Source organism: Ascaphus truei, chromosome 11 (assembly GCF_040206685.1).
Source record: "Ascaphus truei isolate aAscTru1 chromosome 11, aAscTru1.hap1, whole genome shotgun sequence".
NCBI lineage: Eukaryota > Metazoa > Chordata > Amphibia > Anura > Ascaphidae > Ascaphus > Ascaphus truei.
The window spans coordinates 34,072,807-34,095,254 of NC_134493.1; the positions used below are offsets into that span (position 1 = coordinate 34,072,807).

At 41.1% G+C, this 22,448-nt stretch overlaps 1 protein-coding gene across 5 annotated transcripts in view; it reads left to right on the forward strand.

The window, feature by feature from the left end:
* ELFN1 (extracellular leucine rich repeat and fibronectin type III domain containing 1) overlaps positions 1 to 22,448 on the forward strand; it is a 438,700-nt gene that overhangs the window by 76,414 nt on the left and 339,838 nt on the right. For 2 of the 5 annotated variants that reach the window (XM_075565579.1, XM_075565581.1), the window contains exons 1-2: positions 5,620 to 6,167; positions 7,342 to 7,571. The gene's annotated coding sequence lies outside the window, so the exon portion shown is untranslated. Of the gene's footprint in view, positions 1 to 5,619; positions 6,168 to 7,341; positions 7,572 to 22,448 lie in introns of those variants that run through there. The other 3 variants (XM_075565580.1, XM_075565582.1, XR_012787383.1) reach the window with 3 other exon arrangements.

Here is a 22,448-nt window from a genome sequence, read left to right on the forward strand (position 1 = left end):
AGTGTTTTGCATCAGAAAGCATTAATTTCTCTTTTCCTGTTCAGATGGACGGCAGAATGCATCTCCCATGTGTTAAGGGTAAAGGAAGAGGCAGGCTTAATGAGCTGTGTGCAGTGATATGTGGCGCTTGCCAATTAATCCTTTAAAATGTACTTTCGCCAGCATATACATCTACTCCTGCAACCCAACCTACTTTAATTGGTCTGAAAGAAATGCTGCAGTGTCCTAGGACAAGACCTGTGGCAAGATGGGCTGTGACCAGTAGCTGTCATTCCAACTCCATCTTGACATAATCAGGCATATAGAAGGCTATGTTTTATTAAGCAGTTTCTACAGCAGCTCATCTTTCTTGTTATATGAATGTGGCTGCTAGGTTACTTTTGTCAGCAGCATTCTTGAGTCTTCAATGTAATTCAGTGGTTACTGAGCCTATAAAGATTCCCAAAAATGTTTTCCTGGAGATGGGGAATGTTCATTGTTCTATGTGCAAACCATGTTTTTTTTTTCTTAGCAGATGAAACTTGTGCATTAATATACTCTACATCAGCATGCAAGCTATGTCCCAGATCTCTTGTGGCCTTGGATTTGGCCTTCTGGCACTGTTTGCCACCATATTTGACCTTGGAGAAGCTTTTGGCAGAGAGCCCTAAATGTTTTAATATTTTGTGGATTGCTGAGAACTGCGGGATAGATTAGTTTGAGATGTATAACCAAATACATGAAAAATGTATAGCAAATATATAAAAAATATATAAGAATAGGGATGAGATCTTCCAAAAACAGACTTCATGAACATGCAATATTCAGGAGTGTCTGTTTTGGGAAGATCTCTTCCCTCTTCATATGGGGTTTTTAAACTGCTGGAAAGATTATTTTGAGTCAGTTCATGTGAGTTTCGTTGGAAAGATGAAGGGAAAACTTTGCACAAAGACGGAAATCTTTGTGCTGGTGTGGGCTTCTGTGTCTACCTAATATCTAAATAAACAAACAATGAGATGGGCAGAGAATTGGTCTCATGTTACCTAGATTGTAGAGTAGCCGAAGCTGCTTCAGATCAGTGATACAGGTCCACATGCTACTCCTTTGTTTTAGAAAAAGAAATAAAATAATCATGGCATCAGGATGTTTAGTTAACCCAATAAATATTGGGCCTCATTTTTTTACAGATTAATTTCAACTCACTAGCATTTTAGAGTGGACTAACAATTAATAGAATGTAAGCTAAAAGATGAGTGTGTGTATTTTATGATGCTTGCATGTGCTGTATAATTGTAAATGCTGGAAAGATCCTCATTTCCGGATGAGTCCTATTGAAACATCTAAATTAGTCATGCTGAATATTTTTACTAATGCCTTTGAAATCAGGCTCTGCAAAAACCCTATGGAGGATACTAAAAAAGAGCAATTATATGTTCAGAAATATAGGCACTTGTTGCCATCACTTCTTACTTGTAATTATCACTTCTCTACAATATCATGGAATATATTAACCTGTAGAAGGGCTTAGGTTAACTTACGTTAGCTCCGTTAAGTGACCACCAGATGCTATGTGTATCTTGACCTTATTGCTTTGCTAGGGTCAAAAGTGACAGTTTTATGCTTGGTTGAATAACAGGATAGTATGCGGAACTATTTGCTGCTATGGATACTGCCATGATTTCTTGTGCCTGGCATGAATGTATAAGTGTATATAAGGGAGTGGGAATAGGTAGGACTTCTAGCTCTATAATCATCCTAACAAATACATACAAGATGTAAGTGTTTTAGTATTAGCCTCCATAGTAGCAATACCAAATTCTTCCTTTGTGGTTTTGTACCCAAATCAGAGGAGGGTGACTGGCTTGGGGACAAAGTGGGCACAATTTGAAACTGTAAGATAAGGATGGTTATAGAACAGATATCAGAGCTCAACTATTAGAGAAGTCAAGAACTGGAGGCAATTACAAGCACCTTCTTCCTTTTCCACAACACACAGATTATCAGAGGGTAAAAGGCCACCCCTTTTTTATATTGGTTTTATGGAAAATAGAGAAACTGAGAAATATGCATGAAATCTGTTTAAAAAGAAAGCAAAACGTTATGGCAATATAATGTCAGTCAATGGTTTATGGGGGCAAAAAATGAATGGGTCATTTTAGCATGATCAAAATTGTCCTCTTTTTACCATCTCCAGGGACATGTAGAAACTATATACATCCTTATGCGTTGGACTGTGAGCTATACAGAAAACAGGATGTACAGGACATGTGCACACCGCCTAGTGGAAATAATTGTCAGTTACAGTAATAAGATTAATCTAGTTTGCCTACAGAACTGCAAATCCCACTTTCCCCCCAGAAAGAAACCTTTGTATTTTCACCGGGTTGGCTGTATATCTTGTACTATATAGCTGATATGAAGCATTTCCATAAAAAAAAAAAAAAAAAAAAAAAATACTGTCCTAAAGGAAGATTTATCAACCCTCCCTGCCGATTGTTAAATAAAATATTTTGTGTCTGACACTTTTGATTGAAATTGAATTTCCAAGTATGTATTGATTCACCAGTCCATCCCGTTGTTGTGGTAGGAAAGTAAACATCTGAAAGGACCACCATTGAGTCAAGAAGAGACACAAAGTATCTATGAACCTCCCAACATTATACAAGAGTCAACAACTACTATACACTGTATCTCCGTGTATATTTTCCCCCTGAACGTTCCAAAAGATCTCCATGGACATACTTGAGTTAAATGATATGTAGAAATTTGAATGATGGAGGAAGCACACAGGAGCCTTTCTGTACATTAACTTACTTTGTATTTAAAGCATCAGAGCAAGTATGTGCAAAAACGTGACGTTTCAGCACATTGAGTTAAATGATATAATCAGCCATTTAATGAGCACAGACCCCTCCTTTCAGATGGCTTAAAAGTAGCAACCACTCACTTCCAAATTCACTATTCTCGCAAGGCAGACTACACAGTATAAAAGCATAGGTAATTTGCTGTTGAAATCACATTCTCCATTGTGTTCCAAAGGATGGCATTCTGTTTGCACCCCATGACTCAATTGAGACGCTATTAAAAGGATTGAGATGCAAGTAATAAAGTAAAATGCATTTGGTGATATAATCACTGCAGCTTCAGGGATATTAAATTGCAAGGACAGGCGCTACTGAACGCTGCTGTGAAGTGCAGCATCTATGTGGGAAAGGAGAGAGGGGAGGGTTCAGATATGCAACTACAAGTTAATCAAGAGACAAAACCATGGGGGGAATTATCTGTCACAGCGGCTTTGCATTCTCTGAAGCCTTCATAAAAACTATACTGAAAATAAAACTTGTCTAATTCCAAAGGAATTATGTATGGGATATCACTTCATGTCATTCTAATCATTTCATTAACCAGTATTAAACGTATTCCTAAATCCCCAGAAGAACAGTGTTAGAAACCTGTCAAATGCTTTTTAAAATCTCAACAACCCAATGTAGGGGTCTCATGGCCGGCGATGGCCAATACGATGTTAACCCATTGTTGCTCCCTCTTATTCTTGATGCCACAAGTGAAGCATTTTTACACGTGACCAGTGTGACTGACCAGCAGGAAAGTCCTGAAGTTGAATATACCAATGGACATTTATCTGTACATAAACATGAAATCGATAAGGCGAATAATTAATTACCTTCCTCTCCTATTCTTAATCATTTCCTACACACTGTTTCAAATGCATATTGGGGGGAACGGGGGGGGGGGGGGTGGAGGGAAAGGGGGCGTTGTTGTATTTTCCTATAAAAAATGACATGACACAAAGAGGAAGTCATATTAATGGCAGAAACAAATGGGAGAAAAATACCACGAGCAAGTGAAGAAAGAGAAATATTGCACTTCTCTCTACAATGGTTTTATGGTAATACAATATATAAGTTTGTAATGAAAAATTACATTGTGACTTCTCCCCAATACAAGCTCAGCAGAACAGCAGCAATTTCTACTCTGTCCTTTTAACGCGGTGACGTGTATGTCAAAGAATTTGAGCCTTTTAATAAATCACCCTTAATGTCCCAGTGCTTTGGCCACCTTGCCTGAAACCAAAATTGCAGCTGTTAAGATTTTATATCCTGAACATTGCAAACAATGTTAAATGTTTACTTACTCTGTAAAGAAAAAGATGGGTCACAGCATCTTGTTATTTTATGACTTGTGTTCATGTTCTGTTTCAATAGACAATCTAATAGACTGAAGACTAGGTTACAAAGCTGGGCAAAAAGAAAACCTAACTCGATTCACCGACATCCCATGAAACGCCACGAGGCTTTATTACCGTCGACATTTAGCGCTGTTTCTATCTGTTTCCCCCCAATTTCGCCCAAGGAAATGTGTGTCCTATAGTATAGTGTCATGGGAGTTAACCTCTTGAATGCTGCAACGCGTTGCTTTCTGCGTGGCTCTTCCATCGCAATACTGAAAGGACTTATTTCTTCCAACTCAGGCTTAGGTTTAGTCTACTTATGTACCTAAAGGTCTGTAGCTGCAGCCAATGAGTCTACAAGAGACAATCCTGTAGTGTGGGGAAGATCTTGCAAGACAGTGACCCTTTGTGGCTCTCGGTTCTGCGAGGACATTTTTCTTCCCTGCAGTGTTCTACACATGAATACTCCTAGTGTTTTTCAGATGAATTCATTGATTAACCGTTTCATCTCGCGTGGACTTGTTCCATTTCCCACTAAAATGAATTAGCATCCTCTTAAGCAGGGCTGCTGGTCATGTGATGCATCTAATGACCTTTTAAGTGAAATATTTAAGTTGAATAATGTATTGGCTATAAATGCATGGCTTCCTTAATGTATCAAGTTAGCTTGTAAGTGGCATGTGATTTAGAATATTTTTAATCTAAATATATAGATCAGGGGTCTCAAACTCAGTCCTCAAGGGCCACCAACAGGCCAGGTTTTATGGATATCCCTGCTTCAGCACAGGTGGCTCAATCAGTGGCTTGGTCGATGACTGGCCCACTGATTGAGCCACCTGTGCTGACGCTGGGATATCCATAAAACCTGGCCTGTTGGTGGCCCTTGGGACTGAGTTTGAGACCCCTGATATAGATTGAATGTATTATTCAGTCAAAATAAACATCTTAGAATACAATTCAATGCACCTGAAAGTTTAATGTTAAATGACCAATTTCTCTCAACCCCTAATTTAGTAGTAAGATATATTATCCTCATATCAGAACTGCTAACATTGTCAGTATTGGTTTTCTTTATATATGTTTTTCATTACAGCAGAACCAAACGTGAAAATAAACTTTACTGCCAATACCAGCATAAAGCGTAGTTGGGAAAGTTATTGCTGTAATACAGAGTTATTGAATAAAGCAATCGGGATTGTCTATCTCAGAGGAAGATTGGCTGAGATAAAAAACGAGTGGGAACTCAGGGAAGAGAGAGAGAGATGGGAGAAGAGGCAGAGACAGACAGACAGACAGACAGAGAGAGAGTGAATGTGGACAGTAAAGAAAAAGGTAAATCAAGAAATACAAATAGATCCAGAGATAAATAGAAGGAAATAGTAGGGTGGAGTGAAGTGATGGGGTTGGAGGGAGGAGGAAAGAGATGGTTAAGGGGGCAGTGGGTGGAGGAATAATTCTCCCACTGCAGATCTATTTGTTCATCATCCCTCTGCCTTTGCCAAACAATCTGATTAGAAGCCGTATGCTTTAACTTCACATTACACACCATTGGATCAACATGCTGTTTCTGTTTAACTTACACACCCCTCCCCTTCTTCCCAAAGGACTCCTACAATAAACCTCACATCCAGGCTCACAAAGAATGTGATACTACCCAAGAACTGCCACTGAAAACGCTGTACCAGAGCTAGATGGCATTTTCCAGAGCCCCTCCGCGGCTGTTTGGAATAAATGAAACCAGAGAAGCTGGTAGCTTTCAATCAAGACTTGCTTTGAATTAATCACCTTGTACTGAATGAATCTTTGAGGTCCGTCCTTTACTTGACGCAGTGAGGAGCTGCGGCTCACTTCTCTCAGGCCGAGTCCAGCCCTAGGATCTGTCTTGGAAGCGTGTAGTCTCTATAGGAAGCTGCTGTGGAATTCACAGGGACCCGTGTCCTGAAGGGACCCACAAGCCACCCGGAAAATCCCACAGAAGAAGCCCTCATGTCTGAGGCAGGTAAGATCTGTTGCTATAGCTGAGAGGAGAGGGATGTCTGCTTCAGGCTTCCCTGCCGCAGTGTTAGTCCATGTTACTGTACATCACATCCATGCTGCTTTAGGAGCTGGATATAATTAAAAAAAAACAGATAGCCAGCCGTGCTGTATGCTAGGGATATTTTCGTGTCCCTGTCTTTATTCTTAGTATTTGTACAGAGAGAGCTCTCTCACCTAATGCTATTGACACACACACACACACACACACACCAACAAACTCCAGCCCACGGTAAATTTTCTTTGGTTAATGTCTAGTTAACGGGTCGCTGGTAAGTCCAGCACTGAAAGGGTTTGTTTCCACCCACATCTGGGGCTCCAGATGTGATAGGAGACAAGCTGACTGGAGCTGAGAGGAAGCGTGCCACGGGGAAAAATACAGATATTATCTGAAGGGCTCTATACTCCCCACTATCAGATGAATATACAGTATGAATATCGCCCCGGTGCCCCTGTGTTCACAGCAGCCCAACTTCACACACACAGCTTTTAGATGCCTGTGACATTATCCCAATGACTGGTGAGATTTGTAATGCTATTATCACTGCTAAAATGAGCGGGCATATCATTAGCTAGCCAGACAAAGACATTTAGTAAATAACTCATTTTACGGTGGCAATGCTGCTTTTAATGGTTAACTGGTTCTTTCATTGTTTTGTCATCATTAGCCAACGAAGGTATAATTTCTGAGCAGCACTTTTGTATGGCTTTATTATTTGAGGTGTATTGTCATTTGTCATAAATACCTCTGTAGGGTCTGCAGCAGGGGTGGGCAACTCCAATCCTCAAGAGCTGCCAACAGGTCAGGTCTTCAGCCAGTCCATGTCCCAGTCCCGGTGACTCAATCAGTTGCTCAGTCCAAGAGCTTGCTTCAGCACAAGTGCCTCAATCAGTGTCTCAGTCTGAGCCACTGATTGAGCCACCTGGGCTGCAGTAGGGATATCCCGAAAGCCTGACCTGTTGGTGGCCCTTGAGAACTGAAGTTGCCCACCCCTGCTCTACAGTGTTTAACAGAAGAATGGACATTCTCCTAAAACTTTAGCAGATCTCCATCATTTTACAAGTCTCAATAGACTAATGGCGGATGCCGTTTGGTGAGGGAGGTGTGTGCTTAGTGTGTTCCTTATTTTGTTCCCAAGAGGGATTCATCGCCAGTTCTGCGCTTCCGATTGTCCCGGCTGAATCTCGGGAGGTGGCGATGTCCTGATACGTGGCGAGGTTTCAGCACCAGAGGCTGGCGGACAGCTCCCAGAGAGTCCAGCTATCCAACTCCCCATCCCAGCACTGGAGCTAACCGGCAGGTCTCCTCTCATCCATGCAATGCAACCCCAGGAGCGCTCACTTTGCCTATCTACTGGACTGAGACAAGGTACCCGCGTTACCATCACATTCTCCATAATACCGTATCAAAACGCAGCGTTATTTTTTAAACAGCTGTTACACGTATAACACGGGGGTGTATAACGCCCTGCGGTGTGTTTGTGCTTTTTAAATATTCCCCCCCAAAATGGTTCCCGGTTTAAAAAATAATAATTTCTAACCCTTTTTATTCACGCCCTTGCTTGTTTATGAAATACCCAATCTCCATTATGCCCAGGACATGTTCAGCAAATGTCATTTTTCTTTAGGAAAGCCAGGTCTTTTTGTATAGAATTGTCACTTTCTGGCGTTAAAAGTAGCTCGGGTTGCCGCTAGGAGGGTGAATAATACAACTGTTGCAATCCAGAATATATCTTCGTCGCATTTTCATTATCTGTGCCAAAGCTGTTAAGAGTCTGAATCTCATTTGATGTGAGGTACAAAGATTTGAAATGCCTTTAGGGTATAAGCTCATTGGTATTGTCGACTGCATTAACAGCCTTGACAAAACTTGGTATATTTCTGCAGAGCCCTGATTTATTAGACACAATGTGCCACTGATTTGTTACTTTTGCACAGATTAAGCTGTTTGCTGATCAGTTTCGAACTTGTCGAAAATGAGTAATGGCCTGATTGTAAAACTATTCCTAAGAGAATGCAACTCAGCTCCTGCCGATCCTGAATACTAAGGATTACTTGGCTTCATCTTTATTCAGTGTTCCTTAAAAAAAAAAAAAAAGAAGAGAATCAATGGGTTTTAATTCACCGTGTGATCATTCCATTTCTAGGTCCTTGTTTAACAATAGGACAGGAGCATTAACATTACTCCTCATACATTCATCTCTCCAATTATCCTTTTTTTGCCACATATATTTCAGTGTAGAACAGTAAATCTAAACTTATTAGTGGACAGAGCACTAAATGCAAACTTCCCATTCTGTTCCTCATACCTTTAATGTATTCTCCTGCTATCATACACAGCAATCTCCCAGTACAACAAGAACCTGTTTTTTTTATGCCACAGAGTAAATGCCTGGATTCTCTTTTTAAATGATATTTAAACTGGTGTCTATTCACTGACTAAGTGTCGGGACTATACACTGGGCAATATTTAAGTCCCCGCAACTTTCCACGGTTCAGTCTTTCGTGAAGTTCTCCTTTTACGTTAGACAACATGCAAAATAGAGACAAACAGCGACGTCGGTTAATAGGTACACCCTGTGGAGCCTAGCATGTCACTTTAACAAATTAAATGGAGTATGACATTGTTGCTTTAACAAATATGTTCAATGAAGCATAGCGACGCGGACTGTACTGTAGGAAATTGAATGCGATGTCACTTTAACAGACTTAATGGATGCGGTATATATCCACATCAACAGTTTCATGAGTCATGGGTCATTTTAGTGGCAGAGCACTAAAAATGCATGTGCACCAACAAAGAGGAAATTTACACACACTGCTTGTACATGCTCCAATTCCTCATGGGTAACTTTAGTGTCAACTACAATTCATACACGTGTGGTTTATTCTCTTCAGAGTGTATGGAACCTGCCCATCACACTGGGTACCAGATTACAGTGTTACTTTACTGAAGCAAATCTCAGCTGCGTTTTGTTTTATGATGTGATACCAAACTGCACATTATACTCCTATATGATGCATGGGGAAAGTATTGTGGTCATATGTCAGGTCAGGAGAATTGATCAGCCACAATGGTCTCAGCACTTGTAAAAAAAACAAAACGTCAGTATGCCTCAGGTACTCCCACGAGTACATAAACCAGGCGTTTGTACTATAACACAGCCCAAGTCTTTGGATTCCATCAAAAATGCTGTAACAAACTTTCTGTTCTCCAGGAATAACTGAGTTCGCCTTGTGGTAGGAGAATGGTGGCTTTGATAAGCATTGTTAGGTTAGGAGGGTATTTCGGGTTTTCTTTGTGTTCTCGAGAGGGAAAATCCAGTACCTTTAGGTGAGTTAAAGAGCATTAGTTCTTCATTAGGCATGTAAGACACTTTGGGTAAAATTAACTAGTATTGCTTTAAATGCCGCTAGGATCATTTTTGACCATGTTGCTATTTAGAAAACCACTCCAAACTTTAAAGGTAAGGAAAGGTAGGTTTTGCCAGTGTCCACTGTGAAGATGACTTCCATGGGTCAAGGATAAGGGAGGCATAAGGTGTAGATATTGGGCAGATGGACATCTGTTGTGTGTGGGATTGCTCTCCAGTGAGCTTTATCATTTCGTTTTTGCAGTTTAGGTTGCAAAAAAATATTTTTGTACTATCCACTTGATACATTGCAGCTTTAATTATAATGACAGATGTTGCCTTACAGTTTCCATCTCAGTAACAGAATTAATGATAGGCACAGAGAATGGAGTAGCTTGCCAATCAGAAAACCCATTGTTCAGTGGCAAACTGAGTTGCCAAAGCGCCTTGATTGCATTTTAATGAAGCGAAAATAATATCCCACATGTCCAGGCCATGCAGGACACACCCCAACATGGAAGAAGGTTAATATGAAGAATACACAGCATATGATTGTCTGGTCTCTGTAGGAGAGAGAAGCATCTGTGTCCACAGATTCACCCCCCTCCTGTCAGTGTCTACTACTTGTCCTTGATATATACGATATCCATCAATATTGACTTTAATTCCATATTTAATTTGCTTTTACAGAACTTGTCCTGGTTAAAAACAAAACAAAATCTATTCATATGTGTGAGCCACAATGCTCTTGAAAAGATTGATTCGCCAATGACTTTCCTGTTAATCTTCATCCCACTGGGATTAGAAGTGACACGTGCAGGAAGGCTGTCTTCGGTTTAATAATGCTTTTAATTTGTGAAAAATAACACAGGTTGAGCTATCAGTTCTCGATTTCCTTTTCTTCGGAAAATGTCAAGTGTTTGCATCTAACAGATTGCCACCTGCTCCATCAGAAACAGGGATGTGATAATTATGCAAAGATTCAAATTAATTGTCGACTGTCTCATAACATTTGGTCTGTTATAAATGTTCATTTAAAAGTTGGATCTTATTTGAAATCTTCAGTGCGTTTCTCAGATGTTGGTTTATTATGGTGACAGTGTTCTCTCCCATATGCGAACTTCAGCTTGATTTGTGTAATAACATATATTGCATTAAACAGTATTTGAAGTGGTAATATATGCAGTGTTGTGTGCCTGCTTATCTTTATTTAGTTCCGAGTTTAGTGAACAGCAGTCATTTTACCAGTGTCTCAAATTGTTTCCAGTTTGTTTTAAAATCCTGCTATCATTTTGGCAGTATCTGTATAATTAGTAATACATGCTTTGGGTGTTTATTATGTGATATGAGGAATTTAATTACCCCCGCTTATTGAACATATTAGTATGTTCACAATTTAACATCAAACTCGCAAAATCTTTTATGGGAGAATGAGGAATAATATTGAATGTAATCTAGAAAATCTTATCAGTGCAATAGCACAAGAGGGATTGGAGTGTTTAAATCCTACGTGGTTACTCGTGTTTTAGAGGATGAGCTCAAGTAATATTATTTCCTAGCAATTTATGTAATTCCTTTTCCTCCCATGCATGCAGGATGTGAATTTAGACAAAGAGCTGTGCTCTGGAATGACTTTTAATTGCTCTAGAATGACCTTTGCTTGCTCTGGAATTGCTAGTAGTGAATAGTTTTACATTTAGAACCTTCTCAAAGCCTAGCCTGATATGGTCTCGCACTGTAGGTGATATAGACGTGAATGGGTTCTCAAGGAACCGAAGCAAAGGTCTGTTAATAGGATTCAGTGAAGTCACTGGAAACAAGGAGCTTTGCTGTTCTAGGCACTTTGCAATGATGGGAAGAGAGAAGGGTGGAGAATGGGAGAGACAGGGACAGACATAAAGAGGGAAGGTGTAAGAGAGGGAGGAAATGGGTGAAGATAGTGAGTGGGAAGAGTAAAGAGTGAAAGATTAAAAGGGATTTGGGGGCCTGGAGCAAGCAATTGTACACAAAGAAAAGAGTAAGGGGAGGGAGATAGGGACAGAGGGGGCGAGAGAAGGCCAAGAAAGGGATGGAGAGGCATATGATAGAGATAGAAGGGAATTAATAAAGAGATAGAAAGAGGCAGACAGAGAAATTTAAAAAAAATCAGATACATAGAGAAGTTCCGAGTCCATTACAAGGAGAGAGAGGGGCTGTGAAAAAGAGAGAACGTGAGAAAGGAGGGGCTAAAAAGAGCAGGGCGTGTGATAGAGAAAGAGAGGGGGAGAGAGGATACACACTTACAGAAGAATAGAGGAAGGAATGGAGAGATCTTACCTTAAATGTAACACTTGCATCTTTGCCTTTCTAGAAGATCAGCGTACAGTGCTCTGGCTGTGATCTGCAACCAGCCCTAAGGATGCCCTGATTACCGTATCTCATTTCTAAATGAGTAGCAGCGCATACAAGACACTGCTATGTGTTGTCACGTTCCTTCAATGAAATATATATTTACCAGCAGCATGAAGCACTCAAACAGGGACTTGAGCTCCCCAGCTCACAGCTGAGCACACTGGCACTTCTTGATTCCCAGTCATAAAAAAAGGTGTTTTTGTCAGGTTTTCAATTTCTAATATCAACAGGATTGCCCAATAGGGAAGGTACAAAAAGAAACGCAGCTGAGAGTGACCTTTCCACTAATTCCCCTTTAGAATGGAGTTTATTTGCCCTTTCTGTAATTATGGTCCTTAAGATCCACTTGGAGATATTATTCTGTACTAGGGCTAACCTCCCTCTGTTAGCTTGATGCATTTCATTGCCTGTTTGCACTGTATTAAATATTTAGAAGTTTGCTGTGGTGAATAAAGAGATCATTAATATAAATTGATTCCTATGTTTCAAAAGGTGCAATCGTATACATGTATACATGTCTATTAAGAAAGCTGTAGAGTGAGCAGTTTGTGAATGTGGAGGTGAATTGTAAATTATTACAGACAATTCACAAATGTATGCTTCCTTGCTTTAATGTTTCAGGGAGGGCTCAACACTGCATTTTATTAACAGGTTGAAGAGGTATCTTCAGATTGCTAGATGGCTAGCATGTTTTCACTTACACACAGGGCAAATTATTTTCTTAACCCCTTTGCTGCCACTGGGGCAGTGCAGGTCTTAACTTTGTGAGAACAACTTTGTCTTTCATGGCTTCTTTATCTTTACACAGGTTTAGCTAGGTACCCATGTGAATTGTGTTGATGGGTTGTAACATATGTCCAAGGCTTATGTGGGGCAGATTCAATTAAACAAACACCTCCTAGATATTGTAATAGACCCAAGTTCCTTATCAAAAGCTTTTGGCTGCAAAACTAGGTCAATACACATCCAATAAAAAATAAGTAAAATAAAAGTCACAATAATTGGAATTCATAATATACAGTGCTGTTTGTTTGCTCCAGTCCCACAGTCAGGACAATTGGAGAGATAGACCTAGCGTTGCTTCAAATGATATTTCATTCTTTATTGCTACATCCTTCTTATACAACAAATAGAATATCCCTGAGTGCATAATAAATGTCAGCAATAGCTGACACTCAGTAGCTGCTCCTATTGGAATATATTGTGGTTTAAGAAGCCAAGCGGAGGTTGCGTCTTTCAAAGGTTTTAATAAAAATTCTGATATCTTGTTTGGAAAAGTGAGCCTGCTGTAGCCAGTCTCAAAATCCAGAGGCCAGACAGCATCACTAAGAATCAGCACATATAAGGACATCCTGTTTTCTTACACAGGAACAGGCAAGGGGCCCATGTCACTTAACCTGGGAGTGTACTGGCAGAAAGATACATTTTGGGGTGTTATACCAGGCAGGTATGGGGTTTAACAACAACTATATGAATGTGTTATCACCAGTGGATTCTACATTGTCATAAAGATTTGAGTTACAAACCAGGGACTTTGCTACCGCTACAGAGGCACTTCTGGTATTTATTTAGATTTTCTTTTAATGTGCACCAAGAAACTCGGTACTAGAGCTTGTCTAGGAATGACATGATGGGAGGACACCCATCCCACACCTACAACCGGGACCTACCGAAAACATATAGGGGAACAACGAAGAAGACCAACAAAGGCTGGGAAACATGAATGGGACCAGGAAAGCTGACTGCCAGGGTATTGGGGTCAGTTTGCCAGACTTTGTTTAAAAAGGAAGGTTTTTAATTCCTTTCTGAATGGAAGCAAAGCTTCCTGCTTTCTTAAAGCAGCAGGGAGCTTTTTCCACGGTGTTGGGGCGGTTCTTGATAAAGCTCTCCCTCCAGCTTTATTGATCTTAAACCGAGGCCCAATCAGTTGAGGGGCGATGTCAGATCTAAGGGCCCGATTGGGAGTGGTACTGATTTAGGCAGTTCTGAAGGTAAGGGGGGAATAGTCCATGGATAGCCTTTAAGCTAAGGGTCAAGATATTGAACCCTTTGCCCCACCGGGAGCCAGTGCAGATCTTGTAATATTGGTGAGATGTCGTGTTGCTGTGCATGCTATAAGATGGGCAGTGGCATGGTACCCAACGTGTTAAACTATACACAAGTGATTTACTGCTTTTTTTTACAGGAAAATGTAAATTGGCATTATTAGAGCAGGTGCTTATATTACCACATCAATCAGGTCTATTGTTTTACAACATAGAGTAGATATGCATTTTCTGCCGGCTATAATGAACATACATTACATTCTTTCCATAATATTACGGTTACACTTTGCACACTCAAATGAGTGACTGACATGTTTAATATTTAGGTTGGTTGTCAGCTGGGATGACTTTTAGGGGACCAGAAGTGAGGTTCTTCATAGATTAAATGAATGTGTACAGAGCTTTGGAAACCTCATAGTTTTTTCTTCAAGTGCACTGTACTGTAGTGTGTGTGTCTATCTATCTATCTATCTATCTATCTATCTATCTATCTATCTATCTATCTATCTATCTATCTATCTATCTATCTATCTATCTATCTATCTATCTATCTATCAAAATAAATTATACTCACTGTGATTAGCATGGGTGGAGAGGAACGCTGCATAATTTTCTAAAGACCCCTACTAATCACCTTTGCATACACATACAGCATGATTCTTTTCCACTGGCCTGCTACAGTACACTCGTAGAAGAAAACTATGAGGTTTTGAAAGCTCTGTGCACCATTTAATCTATGAAAAAAACTATTATTTGAACCCTAAAAGGGTATCACAACCTACAACAAATCTAGATTTCTCCAGGACTAACATGGATACTGGAACTTTAAACTACAAGGTTTGTTTAAAAAACGGACTCTGTAACAAATAGCCGAGTACGGGTTTTGTCTTATTTGCCTTTTTCTGTCTGATTGGCCCAAATGTATTTCTGTACAATGTTGTGTGTTTGTTCATCTGAGGCAGAAAACTGCATTTATTTCCAACGGTACCAGCCACAATCCCTTTGCTCACAATCTTGTCATTGTTTTGCTTAACTGACAGTGGAGAGTCCACCTTTCTTGTATGCAATTGGAATTGATTTGGATGTGGGACGTATGGAAATAGTGCGGAAAATGCAGGCGCAGTTCAAAAGTATTGGACGCCTATCCAATAAAAAAGAAAAAAAAAAGGTGAATTTAGATAACGTAACAATGGCAAGGGAGAGGTATAATATATTTGTAAACTGGACCAGAACAAAATGGATATCTTGGGTTCTGACATAGGTCTGTGCTAAAATAGTTCTTCTTTCATCTGTAAGAAAGAATGTGAAAAGACCTACACAGCTCACTAAAGATAATCCTCCTTAGTTCTAATGACACATTGCTAGTGAAATCACTTTTCCTTGTTATAACAATGAATAACTCGCACTTGGACCTCTCTGCTCGAATGGATTGCATGTGCTAACAACAATAGCTTATAAATTGAAGGCAGGGACACATAATAGACTGATTCTTTTCATAGAAACAGTCAGACATATTTACTAAGAAGAGAACCCCGAGAGGTTTGAAAGCTTGTAACATATCAACTATTTATTAATCCAATAAAAGGTATCACGCTACCCACTCCCTCTCCCTCCTTTGTTATTTTACCATATGGAAGAAAGGACCAACATGGCTACCCCCCTTCTATACCTAAGGTTGCGCTTATAGTGCCGGCAATGCGACGTCACGGCAAAACATGTATTGCCGCCGTTGCGTGCGCTTATAGTAGAGGGCGCGACGGAGCTACCGCTTGGTCGCGATCGCTGGTAGTCAAGTCAATTTGATTTTTCCAGCGACTGTAGCGTGATGTCACCATCGCTGTCGACAGCACTATAAGCGCAGCCTAAGCTGCACACGCATATTTGCCTGTTCTCTTCAGTGGTAACGTGAAAACCATTTGGAAACCTCAACCAAGGCTTGTAAACGTAAGAAGCAGTAGTACTGACCTTCTGGTTAAGGCTCTGTCCTCTGTAGAAGGAGACCTTTGATGGTGGTTAAGTACAGTACGTGAAAGAGGGGGGTTGGTTATAGCAGGGGTGCGCAAACTGGGGGGGCGTGAGATTTTCAGGTGGGGTACGACGCGGTGCTTACAGAGGTCCCAGCGCTCTTCCCCACAACATTTAAATTAAATGCCGGGGGAGTGCGTGAGGCTTCTGTAATGTCCCCGGCGGCTTCTGGCGACGCGTCGCCATGGCAGCGCAGCATCAAATTATGCTGCTGGGTCACATGATGTCGCCATGATGTCGTGACATCAGAAAACACCGGAGGGAAGGGTGCGAGCAGGGGGGTGCAGACAAAAAAGTTTGCGCACCCCTGAGTTATAGCATTATTATCTTTCAAGTGCTGTAGGTCATTCAGTCCCAATGATAGTTCCACGTAGCCTTGGCCAAGTCCCTTTGCCTCACTATGCCTCACTTAAGGGGGCTTCTTGTGGTGTATATAAGAACATTTAGTATCACCATGTTTATTAACTCCTTGATACTTGGCAGGTTACTTTATCTATCTATAGCTTCTATTCATTATGCTTCGAAGCCGTCTTCTCTTTGCTCCGGAAGCTCAGATAGTTTGAGATGGAAAGATCTGTCGATCCGAAATTAATGGAGCTTCAATCTTCAGTGGGAGATGGCTTCATGGCATATTAAAGAGAGACCTGTGACTAAGCCATCAAGAACTAGCTTCTAAGCTCTGCAGAGTAGCAATATATTCAGCTTGTGCCTGACTGTTTTGTAGAAGGGAATAGGAGACGGAAGCTTATTTCTTGCTATATAAAAAAAAGAACGCTTGCTTCAGAAAGTGAAGAGTTCATTGGGGTTAATTAACGTAGATTTCTCAAATGATTTCTTTTACGGATCTTCGCTGTCAGTGTTCTTTTTAGGCCTAATCTGAGAATTGGATGATCTGTTGCAATCCCCCTTTAATGTTAATAATGGTTTTGTGACGGCTGTGCCTGTGTGACTACAGCGGGGTGCTCAACTCCAGTCCTGAAGACCCCCCCAACCGGTCAGCTTTTCAGGATATCCCAGTCAAAGACTGAGCCTCTGATTGAGCCACCTGTGCTGAAGCAGGGACTGACTGAGCCACCTGTGCTGAGGCTGGGACTGATTGGTCCACCTGTGCTTAAGATGGGACTGATTGAGCCACCTGTGCTGAAGCAGGGACTGCTTGACCCACTTGTGCTGAAGCAGGGACATCCTGAAAACCTGACCTGTTGCGGCAGAGGGGGGGGCGGGGGGGTTGAGGACTGGAGTTGAACACCCCTGCTCTATATGATGATGAGCTGCAAACCTTCTCTTCATTTTTAAATGAGAAAATAGATCTAAATGTGAGAGGGGTAATTTGCTTAGCATGGAAGCAGCTACTGTGCACAGGGATCGATTGTGGACTCTCAGTGAATTTCAATAAGAGACAAAAATTGAAGTCACAGATGGAAAAACAGCCCTGGAGACAAACAAACTTTCTTTGTATCATTCGAACAGGAGGCTTATGAGAGTCAAAAACTCATGTGCAACTAACTATGAAACCTGTTAGGGTTTCAAAGCTCTGCACACTATAATTTGATTTGCAGTATGGAGATCTCTCATGTTGGTCCATTAAAAGTTAACACAATTTACAAGGTATCAAGGACTTATAAGGCTACTTGCACTTTGCATGAAACCACAATAAAATGTCTTCTCAGAAGCAGTGTGCAACTAGACCTCATGAATCTCTTCTTCAGGTATGAAGTGTTAAAAGAAGCATAAGCAGATGAGGATTTATATCAGCTTAGTGTAAATGTAATTGCATGTATTATTTTAAGCGATAGAAACACGTTTGAAATACAATGTATATAGTCACAAGGATATTCTTGTAAACACATAGGATGCTGAATTATTGTTTGTTACAATATAGTAGCTGTGCAGACTTTATGTGGATAGTCTTTTTCATATTTAGTAACTCTTTCACCGCCATTTCTGCAGGCGCCTGATGAGTAAACAGGTTAATAAAATCTGTTGGAAATCCAAAACACAAAAATATCAAGAAATACATTTACAAATACAGATATACCATTCTTCTTGTATTGCTGGAGGAGCTCAGCATGTAGCTTTCAAAACAGATGGGTTACCCTGAAATGAAGACACTAACCTCTGAAAGGGGGAGGGGGGGGGTACCATTCTAAAACCAAGTGCCACCACACTGGGACGTTAAAATGACCAGAAATTAGATTGTAAATTGCTGTATTATGTAAATCTCTGTATCAGCTTCGAGGCAAAAAAGATCTGACAAACAAGTCTTTAGATGGGCAATGATGAGCATGGTCTGTCTATTAGGCAGAGAAGTCATGGTCTGATTTCCCTGCAGACATTCTCCTTATTACATATTATTAATGGTCATCATTACATCAAGAACATCCAAGTAAACCCACTTGGTCACACGGAATAGTCCTAAACCCTTGGGGAACATCAGAGAAGTGTTTGCTGTAGAACACAGTGTTTTTGAAGGTTATGTACTCATTCATTCAGTGGGGAGTAGGGGGGGGAACACCTTGGTTTGCACTTTTTCTGCAATGCAAACTATCTCTGTCACTCGTGCCCTAATAGGAAGAAACAAACAAACAAACATCCCTTTGCTAACCAATTTGGCCTGATTTTAAAAGTGAGATCTCATTACCATGTTAAACCAGAAAAAACAACAACATAGAGCTCAGAAAGCTCCCAAAAGGAATTGATTTTGTCTTGTTGCTGGCTGTATCTTCATTAAACACCAGAGTGCAGGTTCTGCAAAAAAGCCTGTATGGATGGATCAAAGGGTCTGATCATAGCTCAGAAGCTATGTACATCAGCCAGCAAATGCCCATCTGTTCTGTTTTTAATAACACATCTTTCTCTTGTTTAGTGATGCACCGTACACAGAGTTGTACATTAAAGCCCAGATTCAGAAAGATCTTTTGTCACTTAACGTGGCATTAACCTAACTTTACGTCACATTACATTACAGACTAATGGTGTATCTTCAAAGGACAATATTGTAGTGTTAATTCATGTTTTTCCTCATAAAGAGCATACACTATCTATGATGGACCTTAGTGCTAATGTTTATGCAAATGAAGCATCTTCATAACATCACTTATCCACTAAAGTCCATTAAGGGTACGTTATACAGGTGCAGCCACGAGTATTCGAACACTTGCCTGGGAAAATCTGGGGCAATCTCCCAGTAATGCAGCAACATTCCTGTGACATTTCTGCAGACAGACTAATGGCCCATCGGATTAACACAGCGGGGGTCCCTGGCAGTCCCATTCAAACTGACCAGGGATCCCTGCTGTGTTAATCCGACGGGCCATTAGTCTTTCTGCAGAAATGTCAGAGAAATGTTGCAGCATTACTGGGAGATTGCCCCAGATTTTTCAAAGCAGTGTACTCGTAGCTGCATCTGTACCTACCGTTGCCGACCATGAAACAGGGCTTTTGCAGAGTTTGGATGAGTGTAACGTTAGGTATAATTTAAACACATGGCATTATTTCCCTCTCCTACTATTTCTCTTCACTTTGGCAAAAGACATGTTTCGGTGTCTGGAATGGAATAACACCAAAACTGGCATAACATCACGTTGTTAGGAGATAGCACAGCATTATCCAATATTATAGGCTAAAGCAGTAAAATTCCGGGCATTATTGAAAACCCTGCTCTCTGATTGGTTAAAATTCCGGGCATTATCCAATCAGTAATGCCCGGAATTTAAGCAGCAGAATGTGTAGTTTTCAATGTGTTTATTTCCAGCCAATCAGCTTTCAGAACAGCTGAGACAGGGCAGGGGATTCGGCTGATTAAAGTAAGAGCTCTAAGGCAGGGGATTGGTCAGGACGTATCAGCCACGGGTTGACTCCTCGCCCTCCCAAGCTGACTGAGATTTTCTGAGCAGATTCAGTTGAATTGGGGGGGGGGGGGGGGGGAGGAAAGGGGGGAAGGGGGGAGGGAGGGGGGGAGTGGGGGGATTAGCAAAGAAGTGGCTGTCTGCAGTTTCTTTGTGGCTGCAGTTTGTGTGTGTGTGTGTGTCAGTAGCAGTGTGTGTGTGTGCTGTGCTGTTGTATATCTGTGTAGAGATGCTGTGTGTGTGTATAGAGCTCCAGTGTGTGTCAGTGTCAGCAGCAGTGTTTATGGGTGTAGCATGTGTGTGTAGCAGCAGTTTGTGTGTGTGTGGAGGTGCTGTGTATAGAGGTGCAGTGTTGTGTGTGTGTGTGTATGTTGTGGGTGTATGTTGAATGTGTAGAGGTGCTGTGTTGTGTATAGAGGTGCAGTGTTGTGTGTGTGTGTGGGGTGTGTGTAGAGGTGCTGTGTTGTGCTGTGTTGTGTGTAGAGGTGGGGGGGGGGGAGTGTAAAGTTTAGTAAGTGGCTGCATTTTTTATTATGGCTGCAGTGTGTGTGTGTTGTTGTGTTGTGCTGTTGTATGTGTAGCAGTAGTTTGTGTGTCTGTAGAGCTGATGTGTGTGTGTGTGTGTGTGTGTCAGTGTCAGCAGCAGTGTTTATGGGTGTAGCATGTGTGTGTAGCAGCAGAGTTTGTGTGTGTGTAGAGCTGCTGTGTTGTGGGTGTGTGTAGAGTTGCTGTGTTGTGGGTGTAGATGTGCTGTGTTGTGAGTGTAGAGGAGGTGCTGTGTTGTATGTGTGTAGAGGTGCTGAGTTGTGTGGTGTGCTGTTCTGTGTGTGTGTGTATGTGTGTGTGTGTGTAGCAGCAGTTTGTGTGTGTTGAGCTGCTGTGTGTGTGTGTGTACACACAGAGGGACGGCAATGTGTGGATATAGATATCTGCAGTGTAAGAGTATATAGAGGTGGTTTCATGTATTTACCATTTTATTTTAATTAAAAAAATCTATTTAACTATACAAAAGTGTCTATTATTTATGAAAAAGCCTACATTTAGCCTATAATAGTAATAATCCCTTCAGAACAGGGCATTACTGGCCAATAATGCCCTGGCTGGGTTAAAGTCCCTCGTCTTTGCCTTGGGCCTTCAACTCTTCCAGCCAGGGCATTAGTGGGCAGTAATGCCCTGTTCTTCGGGGATTATTACTTAAATAACGTGACGGTGAGCCTGTGCTAATGAGATGTAGCAGTACGGCTGTTGTTTTTGCATATAATTAGATTTGTGGACTCCATGCTAACTCAGGGAACATATGTCCATTCCTGTTTCAGGTAACCTCACGTTATGAGACCTGATTTAATGAAGCGGTGCAGATTCAGCCCTTAATTCTGTGCATCAACAATGCCCTCAGAAGCCTTGCATCTGATTTTGGTGCTAGTGATAGAAGCAGAGATAGAATTGCGTGTCCTATTGAACAAGTATTCATACTGAGTTTCCCCAAAGGGGAAAGCAATAATAATAATAATAGCATGTTCTTGTATAGCGCTGCTAGTTTTACATAGCTCTTTACAGAGACATTTTGCAGGCAGAGGTCCCTGCCCCATGGAGCTTACAATCGATGTTCTGGTGCCTGAGGCACAGTGAGATAAAGTGACTTGCCCAAGGTCACAATGAGCCAACACCGGGAGAGAGAGGGGGAGCGGAGAGAGAGGGGGAGCCAGAACATTAAATCCCGGGCAACGCCGGGTATATCAGCTAGTAATATATACACTAAAGGAAGAAGTTGCACGTTCCCTTATTAAAATGGGATGTTTTAAAGTTGGTCTCGGCAACAACTACAGCTATCTGTTTACTAGGCACCAATGCAACACACTGGGTATGAAATGCCACATGTAAGAAAGTCACCAGGTTTCATACATTTGACACTGAAGCAAATTGATGCAAGTAACAAATTCTTGCACCTCATCAAGGAGCAAATTACATCATCTTGGCACATACGCCCTGTCTAATTTGAGATAACAATGACAATAACATTGATGTCCCTTGTTGAAATGTCCCTGCCAGTTACCTTTTACTATTGACAGAGGGAATTGTCCCTGATCAGTAAATTAAGCAGCTCATTGTAACCGATCTGTAAGGACGGGAAAGCTGAGCTAATGTCCCATTGTTTTCAGTTTGCAGGCAGTGTCAACTGTCATTAAAGATCACATATAAACCAGGTATCACATCCCAATATTGTTGGGGCACACAGCGGATGAGCTAATGGAGCGTTCAAAACCTTACCTCATTCAGTGCAAAACGCAGCAAGGAAAGTAGGTCTGTTAATATTTTACAAGGAAAATACACTCTCCATCAAGCCCATTTCTTTGTGAAAGAGATGTAAAAGTGACAATCAAGTGCCAATCAAGAATATAAATTATTGAGCGATACCAGTCACCGTCTCCACTAGTTGGGGGATCTGCGTCGCAATGTGTAGGGTAATCATTAATAGCAAATACAAGTAAGCTATGCAGAGAAAGAGAGAGAATGCATTTCCTAATAACATAATGATAGTGATACCTTTTATTGAACCAACGTTTCGTTTACAACAGGATTCCTT